We start from the raw sequence: 10997 nt of genomic DNA on the forward strand, positions 1-10997 counted from the left end.
GACTACAGTGAAAATATGAATAACCTTTAGAGGGACACATTTCATTGATTTACACATTTCAAGCCAAACAAACAACAATGTGAGAATCAAATGATCTGACTCCCTGTGTGGAAGTTGGAGATTTTTGCATTTTTCTGAAACAGCTTTCCCCTGCAATCTAGAGCCATAATCATAATGCTTAATGCTTAATTATATGTACAAAATGTTACGATTGTTGTCTTCGGAGGAGGAATAGGAAGGATCGGACCAAAACGCAGCGTGGTAAGTGTCCATGTTAATTTTAATAAATAAACTGAACACTGCAATAACAAACAAAAAAACAAAGAGAGTGAACGAAACAGTTCTGTAAGGTGAAGACACAAAACAGAAAACAACTACCCACAAACGCAGGTGGGAACAGGCTACCCAAGTATGGTTCTCAATCAGAGACAACGATTGACAGCTGCCTCTGATTGGGAACCATACCAGGCCAAACACATAGAAAAGGACAACATAGAACAAAACCTAGAATGTCCACCCCCAACTCACGCCCTGACCAAACCAAAATAGAGACATAAAAAGGATCTCTAAGGTCAGGGCGTGACAGTACCCCCCCCCCCCCCAAAGGTGCGGACTCCGGCCGCAAAACCTAAACCTATAGGGGAGGGTCTAGGTGGGCATCTATCCGCGGTGTCGGCTCTGGTGCGGGACGTGGACCCCGCTCCAACTTAGTCTTGGCCCACTTAGGTGGCGCCTCTGGAGCGGAGACCATTGCCGCTGACCCCGGACTAGACACCCTCGCAGCGGGCCCCGGACTGAAGACCCTCGCAGCGGGCCCCGGACAAGAGGGAGACTCTGGCTGCTCCGGACAGGAGGGAGACTCTGTCTGCTCCGGACAGGAGGGCGTCGCTGGAGGCTCCGGACTGGAGGGCGACGCTGGAGGCTCCGGACTGACGGCCTTCGCCTCGTGCCATAACTCCTCACTGGAGGCTTCGTGCCATGGATCATCACTGGAGGCTTCTTGCCATGGATCATCACTGGAGGCTTCGTGCCATGGATCATCACTGGATGGTTCGTGCCATGGATCATCACTGGATGTTTTGTGCCATGGATCATCACTGGAGGCTTCGTGCCATGGATCATCACTGGAGGCTTCGTGCCATGGATCATCACTGGAGTGGAGAGTGTGACGACCCTCCCACTCTGTCTGCCGTATTCTCTCTTTGTTCTTATTTCCTTATTAGGATGCCGGTGGGCGGAGTTGGGAGGGTCGTCAGCTACATGGGAAACACCTGAGCCCAGTGTGTCCCAGGATAAATACACCACTTCCCCATTCATGGCGGAGACTCTCTCCATGCAGACACCTTTATAGATTTGGTTGTGTTTCTTGGTGTTTTTTTGGTTGGTTGCTTTAGCATCTTTCAACACCCTGCATTATCACATTCATGCATGCAAAACACTCACTTACACTACTGATTACTGATTGCACACATCATTGTATATTATACCTAGTTACTTTATTTAATAAATATATATTTTGTTACTCCTTATCTCCACGTTGTCTCCCTTTTGTTACGGGCTTTGAGCCGGTTCGTGACAAGAGACACACAGGAGGCCTGGCTCTGGGAGCAGGCACAGGACTCACCAGGCTGGGGAGACATGCAGGAGGCCTTGTCCTTGGCCGAGGCACCGGATGCACTGGGCCGTGGAGGCGCACTGGAGGTCTCGAGCAACGAGCCTGCACAACCCCTCCTGGCTCGATGCCCACTCTAGCCCGGCCGATGCGAGGAGCTGCGATGTAGCGCACCAGGCTATGAACATGTACTGGAGACACTGTGCGCTCCACCGCATAACACGGTGCCTGACCAGTACGACGCTCCACCCAGTAAGCACGGGGAGTTGGCTACCTGACTCCACCAATCCCCCCGTGTGCCACCCCCAAACATTCTGGAGCTGCCTCTCGTGCACCTCTCCTCGGGCTAACTCATCGTAGCGTCGCCGCTCCGCTTTGGCTGCCTCCAGCTCCTCTTTAGGACGGCGATACTCTCCCAGCTGTGCCCAGGGTCCCTTGCCGTCCAAGATTTCCTCCCATGTCCAGGAGTCCATCAATTTCTGCTCCTTCCTACCACGCTGCTTGGTCCTTTGGTGGTGGGTAGTTCTGTAACGATCGTCGTCTTCTTCGGATGAGGAATAGGAAGGATCGGACCAAAACGCAGCGTGGTAAGTGTCCATGTTAATTTTAATAAATAAACTGAACACTGCAATAACAAACAAAAAAACAAAGAGAGTGAACGAAACAGTTCTGTAAGGTGAAGACACAAAACAGAAAACAACTACCCACAAACACAGGTGGGAACAGGGTACCTAAGTATGGTTCTCAATCAGAGACAACGATTGACAACTGCCTCTGATTGGGAACCATACCAGGCCAAACACATAGAAAACGACAACATAGAACAAAACCTAGAATGCCCACCCCAACTCACGCCCTGACCAAACCAAAATAGAGACATAAAAAGGATCTCTAAGGTCAGGGCGTGACACAAATATGTTTATTTTTATGCATATCTAAGCATACATCTTGAGCTGTCTGTATCCTCCTGACTCTTAAAAAAAATGCTTTTCTGCATCTTTTCTGCAAGTAATTTGAGTCTTATTCAGTACATTTAGTAATTGCTTGCTTTTCTAAAGTCTATCAACCTTGCCAGCAGGCATGCCAGCTAAGATAGTAAGACAAGCTAGCTACTCTAACTTTATTTATAACTTTTTTTAATGTATTTTTTTGGGGGGGTGGGGATCAGCTTTAATATTGCAGATACGTTGTATCTTCCATAAATTGTCTGCATCACTTCCAATCCCCCATATATTATTTTGCAAATATATATATACACTACCAGTCAAATGTTTTAGAACACTTACTCATTCAAGGGATTTTCTTATTTTTTCTATTTTCAACATTGTAGAATAATAGTGAAGACATCAAAACTATGAAATAACACGTATGGAATCATGTAGTAACCAAAAAAGTGTTAAACAAATCAAAATATATTTTTATTTGAGATTCTTCAAAGTAGCCATCCTTTTCCTTGATGACAGCTTTGCTCACTCTTGACATTCTCTCAACCAGCTTCTTGAGGTAGTCACCTGGAATGCATTTCAATTAACAAGTGTGCCTTGTAAAAAGTTAATTTGTGGAATTTCTTTCCTTCTTACTTCTTTGGGTCTGGGGGGCAGTATTGAGTAGCTTGGATAAAAAGGTGCCCAGAATAAACTGCCTGCTACTCAGTCCTAAAAGCTAGAATATGCACATAGTTTCTAAAAGTATTTGAATGATGTCTGTGAGTATAACATAACTCATATGGCAGGCAAAAACCTGAGAAAAAATCCAACCAGGAAGTGGGAAATCTGAGGTTTGTAGTTTTTCAAGTCATTGCCTATCGAATATACAGTGTTGCACTTCCTAAGGCTAAGGCATATTGCACTTCCTAAGGCTTCCACTAGATGTCAACAGTCTTTAGAACCTTGTTTGATGCTTCTACTGTGAAGGAGGGGGGAATGAGAGCTGATTGAGTCAGGGGTCTGGCAGAGTGCCACGAGCTCAGTCTCGCGCGCTCCCGTGAGAGTTAGCTGCGTTCCATTGCATTTCTACAGACAAAGGAATTCTTCGGTTGAAACATTATTGAAGATTTATGATAAAAACATCCTAAAGATTGATTCTATACTTCGTTTGACATGTTTCTACGAACTGTAATATGACTTTTCGTCTGAACTTTCGCCTGGACTGGCCCGTGCCTCCTGAGTTTGGATTTGTGTACTAAACACGCGAACAAAAAGGCGATATTTGGACATAAATTATGGACTTTATCGAACAAAACAAACATTTATTGTGGAACTGGGATTTCTGGGAGTGCATTTTGATGAAGATCATCAAAGGTAAGTGAATATTTATAATGCTATTTCTGATTTCTGTTGACTCCACAACATGGCGGGTATCTGTATGGCTTGTTTTTGTGTCTGAGCGCCGTACTCAGATTATTGCATGGTGTGCTTTTTCCAAAATGTTTTTTTGAAATCTGACACAGTGGTTGCATTAAGGAGAAGTTTATCTATAATTCCATGCATAACAATTGTATCTTTTAGCAATGTTTATTATGAGTATTTCTGTAAATTTATGTGTCTCTCTGCAAAATCACCGGAAGTTTTGGAGGCAAAACATTACTGAACATAACGCGCCAATGTAAACTAAGATTTTGGGATATAAATATGAACTTTATCGAACAAAACATACATGTATTGTGTAACATGAAGTCCTATGAGTGTCATCTGATGAAGATCATCAAAGGTTAGTGATTCATTTTATCTCTATTTCTGATTTTTGTGACTCCTCTCTTTGGCTGGAAAAATGGCTGTGTTTTTCTGTGACTAGGTGCTGACCTAACATAATCGTTTGGTGTGCTTTCATGATAAAGCCTTTTTTAAATCAGACACTGTGGCTGGATTTACAACAAGTTTATCTATAAAATGGTGTAAAATACTTGTATGTTTGAGAAATTTTAATTATGGGATTTCTGTTGTTTTGAATTTGGCGCCTTGCAATTTCACTGGCTGTTGTTGCGGTGGGATGCTAGCATCCCGAATATCCCAGAGAGGTTAATACATTTCAGCCAAACAGTTGCGTTGTGACAAGGTAGGGGTGGTATACATAAGATAGCCCTATTTGGTAAAAGACCAAGTCCATGTTATGGTAAGAACAGCTCAAAAAAGCAAAGAGAAACAACAGTCCATCATTATTTTAAGACATGATAGCCAGTCAATCCGGAAAATTTCAAGAACTTTGAAAGTTTCTTCAAGTGCAGTCGCAAAAACCATCAAGCGCTATGATGAAACTGGCTTTCAGAAAGGAAGACCCAGAGTTACCTCTGTACAGAGGATACGTTCATTCGAGTTAACAGCACCTCAGATTGCAGCCCAAATAAATGCTTCACAGAGTTCAAGAAACAGACACGTCTCAAAATCAACTGCTCAGAAGAGAGCCTTCAAGGTCAAATTGCTGCAAAGAGACCACTACTAAAGGACACCAATAAGAAAAAGAGACTTGCTTTGGCCAAGAAACACGAGCAATGGACATTAGACTGGTAGAAATCTGTCCTTTGGTCTGATGAGTCCAAATTTGAGATTTTTGGTTCCAACCGCTGTGTCTTTGTGAGATGCAGAGTAGATGAACGGATGATCTCTGCAAGTGTGGTTCCCACCGTGAAGCATGGAGGAGGAGGGGTGATGTAGTGGGGGTGCTTTGCTGGTGACACTGTCTGTGATTTATTTAGAATTCAAGGCACACTTAACCGGCATGGCTACCACAGCATTCTGCAGCGATACGCCATCCCATCTGGTTTGCGCTTAGTAGTGAATTGACATGCAGGGTCAAATCTAATCTAATCATCGAACAGTAAACTGTTAACAAGGCAAGTGCCATGCTTCAATTTGTGTTTATTTCTTTGTCAGATGGGATGATAATTATAGGCTACTTACTAATACATTTGAGCTCCTAGTGGATGATATTAAACACATCTTTTGAAAGTTAACAGAACAGAAATGTTTGAATTGTATTGTACATTACAGGCGTAATTTCTCTGTCCATGTGATACATATTATAAATTATTTCAAACCAAAGTGAAAATACAACTGTTATGGTATTTTATTCCCCATTGAATATTGTTGTGTATCTTTATATGGATGTTGGGGAACAGAGCCCCCACCCCCACCTATCTTTCTCTCTGTCTCTCTGTCTCACTCACACACACACACACACACACACACACACACACACACACACACACACACACACACACACACACACACACACACACACACACACAGAGTGTATACACATTTCTTTCACCTCATTGCAATTTGGACTGTAAGGACATTCAGAGCATCGATGAGACAGACAGCATACAAAGACAGAGACAGAACAACAGAGACTTTACACACAGTACCAGTTATCATCATCATTGAGATATGGAGAAAGAAGAGGACATCTATGCCAATGTAGAGGAGACCAATGTGAAAGACTGTGATGATCTGGCTGCAGGTTACGAGAATTTACAACAGAGTCCACAGGCTAGAACAAGTGTGTTTACAGATTCTTCTTTTGTATTTATTACGTTTACTTTGCAGGACAATGCACAACAAAACCATAAGTCTATTTGGAACTGAGAAATGATGCGTCACACCAGATATAACTACTTTTCATCTGTAGTCTAATCTTGGAAACATTATATACAAAAGAGACAACATAAGTACATCAGACATGATAAAAAACAGCGATGGGGACATAGAGGCATTTATCAACACAGACGTCAACACATTGCTGTTGGATATAAATGGAAATATCTGTGTACTCAAATGAAAGATGTACTACATGGAGGGGACATGGAGGAGACATATTACTAACACTAACACACTGCTAATACTAAAGGCATGTATAATATTATCACCTGTTATAAGTATGTATGAAACGCTGCAATGTTTTATATATCAATAAATCAATCAGAATCATGTTCAAAATCATCATACGTTGTCTTTCTATGTAGTAATGACACATTTCACACAAAACAAATTCCTTTTGAATTGGAACCAAATTATTTCATGGAAATGGTAGTAGAGGAGGACAGAATTGCTGTTACTGTCTGTCTGTGTGTGGTTGAAGACCAGTGTTAGTTCCTTTTGGTATCAGAACAGCATTGGTTTATGAGGGAGAAACTGTTCAGCTGGAAAGACTTAGATACAGTAGGACCAAGTCAGGTGTATGTTATATTTGTTTCTCTACACCTGCAGGACTGAAACTTGGGACTCAGTCAGTTTATCTGGGACTGCTGTGTCTTCTCTTTCTGACCAGTCATACGTCTTTCTGTACACTGTGTATTCAACAATCACAGGTGGTAGGGTGTGAGTGTGTATGTTCATGTGTGTGTTAGCGTCAGTGTGTGTGTAAAGAAACATAAAATGATACATTTGTTCTCTGTTCCATCACAGATGACGATGACTACAATCAACTGTCCAGAACTCTTTCTCTTCTAACAGCCAACCATACTTCAGAGAAGGAAGAACTAGTTACAAAAACCTGACTAAGGAGAGAGACCAGCTGGAGACTTCTTTCAACGCCTTGAACAAAGACAGAGATCAGTTACAGGCCCATTTTTACACAATGACTAGAAACAGAGCCCAGCTACAAACCCGTTACAACACCTTGGCTGTAGAGAAACACCAGTTACAAAGGAAAATGTCCGAGCTGTAAGCACAACGCTGGAGATGAGAAGCAGGTACAGGGAGTGAACATTTAATTAACCTCGGACAATGGACAGGACAGAACAGCGTCTGGACAGGAACACAACGACATTAATGCTGACACAGGGATCTAACCAAGGAAACAGACAGATATAGGAGGGTCAATCAAGAAATTAAAGGAGTCCAGGTGAGTCCAATGATGCGCAGCTGCGCGTGATGGTGACCGGTGAGGAAGCACAGGTGCGTATAACGATGGTGACAGGTGTGAAGGCAGTCTGGCGCCTTCGAGCGCCAGAGAGGTAGAGCGGGAGCAGTCGTGACAGTACCCCCACCCAGCATCCCACCTGGGCGAAGCCTGACGGGCCAGTCGAGGCATGGGCGCTGGACAAGCTGGCTGGAGCGTAGAAGCCCGACGGACCGGCAGAGGTGTGGGAGCCTGACGATCCAGCTGAAGCATGACGTGGGGTGGGCGCCGGCCGAGACCACCGAGGCTAGACGACCTCTCGAGCCAGCTAAGACATGGAAGCTCAACAAGCTAGCTGAGGCGCGTCCTGTTCCCTAGGCGATAGCACCCGGACCCAACGTCACCAACTAAAACAAACTCCTTGATGCTTCTAACAGTGGTGTCAGCATTCTGTGAGGACAGACACTGGGAGACGAGAAGCAGGTACAGGGAGTGAACATTTACTGGCAACGGACATGGAACAGGACATGACAGCATCTGGACATGAACACATAAAGACAATAATGCTGACACCGGGATCTAACCAAGGAACAGATAAATATAGGAGGGGCAATCAACAAGGTAATAGAGTCCAGGTGAGTCCAATGATGCGCAGCTGCGCATAATGATGGTGACAGGTGTGCGTAATGAAGGCAGTCTGGCGCCCTCGAGCGCCCGAGGGGGAGAGCGGGAGCAGGAGTGACTAGAGCTGGAAAGAAAGATCTCAGAAGAACTGGGTGAGTATGTATATTGTGCATATAACTGTGAATTGAGTTGATGTGAAAAAAGTATTATGATATATTGAAGTTATATGACTGTATTGACCGATATGCTTTCCTTCTGCAGGATGCTGTCCTGTCAGTTGGAGGAGATTCACGTCTAGCTGTTATTACCTCTTTAAAGAGAAGAAAACTTGGGAGTCAGAGCAGGATGTATAAAGAGAGGAGCGGACCTTGTGATCATAAACAGTAGAGACAAACAGGTAAGAGAGAAGGTGAAAGAGAGGGAGAGCGACAGATACAGACATGCAGAGATTTTACACATACTAAATATGTTTTCCCCAGGTGTTTGTGGAATACATTGGCTAACAATCTGAAGTTCTGGATTGACTGAGGCAATGAAGGAAGGCACCTGGAAATGGGTGGATGGAACAACTCTCACTAAAACACAGTGAGTAAAATACAAATGGATCTTGTAGACACTTGGTTCTTGTACTAAATGCTGAAGACTTAATATAATGACTTAATATCATGTCTCTAGGATTGGGAGAGAGTGAGTGTGGGTGATATTGGCCAATTCATGTGTGGGCGTTGAGGGTGAGTGCACGCTGGGTCAAACAGTAGTTTAATCTCAATAGTTTCCTTTCCTTCATCTGAATTCATGTGGGTTAAAAATCAGAACTGCTGAAAGCAAATACATCCACAATATTGCTTTCACCTGTCCCACGTTTCAGATCAGTGCATCTGAAGCAGAGGAGAGGAAGCCACTGAGGACTATTGAGATACACCCACTGAAGGAGGTTAGCTTCAAGACAGAGTTTGTCTCTGTGGGTAGTCTACACTAGCGTTCGACCCAGCACAAGCTCAGATCATTAAATTCTTGTAAGGTGATTTCTGTGACGCTGTTTGTCTCAGAGTCTGACTTATCAGGCTAGACCTAAAGTGTCAGCTAAAACTATCTGGGACTGAGAAGACAGAGATCCGGGAAAGACACACACACTTGCTGGCACACAAGTAGATAATAATCAGAAAACACAAAATGTTGTTTTAATGTCAATTTGAAAGTCAATTGAATTATATACACATTAGTTTGTGTTTTAACTCCACATTAGATGATCAACCTCAGGTTCTAGCAGTTATAACTTACTAAGATTCATCGGTCATGTTGCTACATTGTAAAAATACCAGTATTAGGAAATCAACGGGTTGTTTTGCTGTCAACCTGCATTATTATGAATTACTTGGCAGGAGTCAAGTTGCTCTTGGCAACAATGCTCACTACAGTCAACAGTGCAGAGGTGGGTGATTCCAGTTGTACATATTATTTGAATATATCGGTGACACAATTTACAGGAAGCCAGAGCTTTATATTTATATATGTAGCCATATACAGTATACATGCCAACACTGAATAGCTGTCCTCACCAGTGCCAGAATGATTCTAACACTGCATAGCTGTCCTCAGCAGTGCCATAATGATTGTAATGCTTTATGGCTGTTCTCAGTAGTGCCAGAATAATTGTAATGCTGAATAGCTGTAGTGCCTGTGCCCGTGTGACGAGGAGCAGTTGAACATGGAACCGAACTCGATGGACGACAGCTACCCGACGTGCAAGGAGGAGCTGATGGGGAATATCACCACGGGCGACCTTCTGACCAGGGAACGCCAGGCCAGCCCCTCTTTCTCCACCGCCTGGTCGCAAGCTGAACGCTGCAATGTGACGGTGGCGAACCTCACCGACCTCCATGTCACAGCGCTGACCCTCTACACAAACACATACAACCGCACCTTCCCTTTGATCTTCAACGTGGAAGCAAGATCTCTGGGCCCCAACGCAAATGTTTACCGCCAGTACTTCCTGTTCAAGTCCCTCTACTTCTTGCTCCTGATAGGGCGGGAGGAGGCAGAGGCAGAGTCGGAGCAGGATGGGAAGGGCTGCCTGCTGGTGTATGCTGACAGTGGGCGCGGGGACAACTTGCGAGGGGGGTTTGGGGATCAGGTGCGCACCGGGCACTTTGTTCTGGCATCCACGCGGCGGTACAGCTCCAACATTGACCTGACCATCCGGACGTGCCACGGGCACCTGCTGCCCCGCTCACATCCGTGAAACTGCCGCTCCTCTTCAGGCCTCAATGTGCTGGTGCCACCCTACGAGCTGTTCAGGGTGGTGGCGGTAAAGAAGGTACCAAACAAATGGGGAGGTGCTCTGACGTGGCACTTGTACCTGGAGTCTATTGGCACTATGACCAACCTCAACTGCGCTATGACTTCTGCCATGTGACTGGCAAGTCAGTTTGTACAAAGCTCTAAGCCAATAACGTTTGTTTGTTTGAATAATCAATTCATTGATTTTAAGATTTTTCAGTAGACACTACTACCCACTACTCAGAGCCATAAACATGGATTGCAATCATCACTTTCTCTCTCTACATATAAACCACTCAAACCTACCTTCCTAATGTACCTATACACCTCTCTAAACTCGAAATCGCTCAACAGTCTCTGCAGTGGCAATTTGGTAGATGTGGCAGTACAGTCTGTGGTGAAGTCTCCCTAGTAGACCATTCATACAGTAGTGATGTCTTTCTAGTAGACCTGCCAGTGTCTGTCAGTGTCTGTCCCCCAATACCGTCTGCATCCAAAAGCTCCACATATTGATTCGGCGCATCCAACTCAAATGTTCCATTCCCCTAAACACTTCCCTCTCCATCTCCCAGCCTGCCCAAAGCATGTCCATCAGCTCCCAGCATTAGTCGGGTTCCTGCAGGAACCCCCACCGGGACTCGGA

The 10997-nt window shown here is 44.4% G+C and overlaps 1 pseudogene; it reads left to right on the plus strand.

Annotated features, from left to right (window-relative positions):
- Positions 1–9418: 9418 nt before the first annotated feature.
- LOC139578931 (ecto-ADP-ribosyltransferase 4-like) lies at positions 9419–10515 on the plus strand (annotated as a pseudogene).
- The last annotated feature ends 482 nt before the right edge of the window (positions 10516–10997 follow it).

The sequence above is a fragment of the Salvelinus alpinus genome, chromosome 6, assembly GCF_045679555.1.
Source record: "Salvelinus alpinus chromosome 6, SLU_Salpinus.1, whole genome shotgun sequence".
NCBI classification, from domain to species: domain Eukaryota; kingdom Metazoa; phylum Chordata; class Actinopteri; order Salmoniformes; family Salmonidae; genus Salvelinus; species Salvelinus alpinus.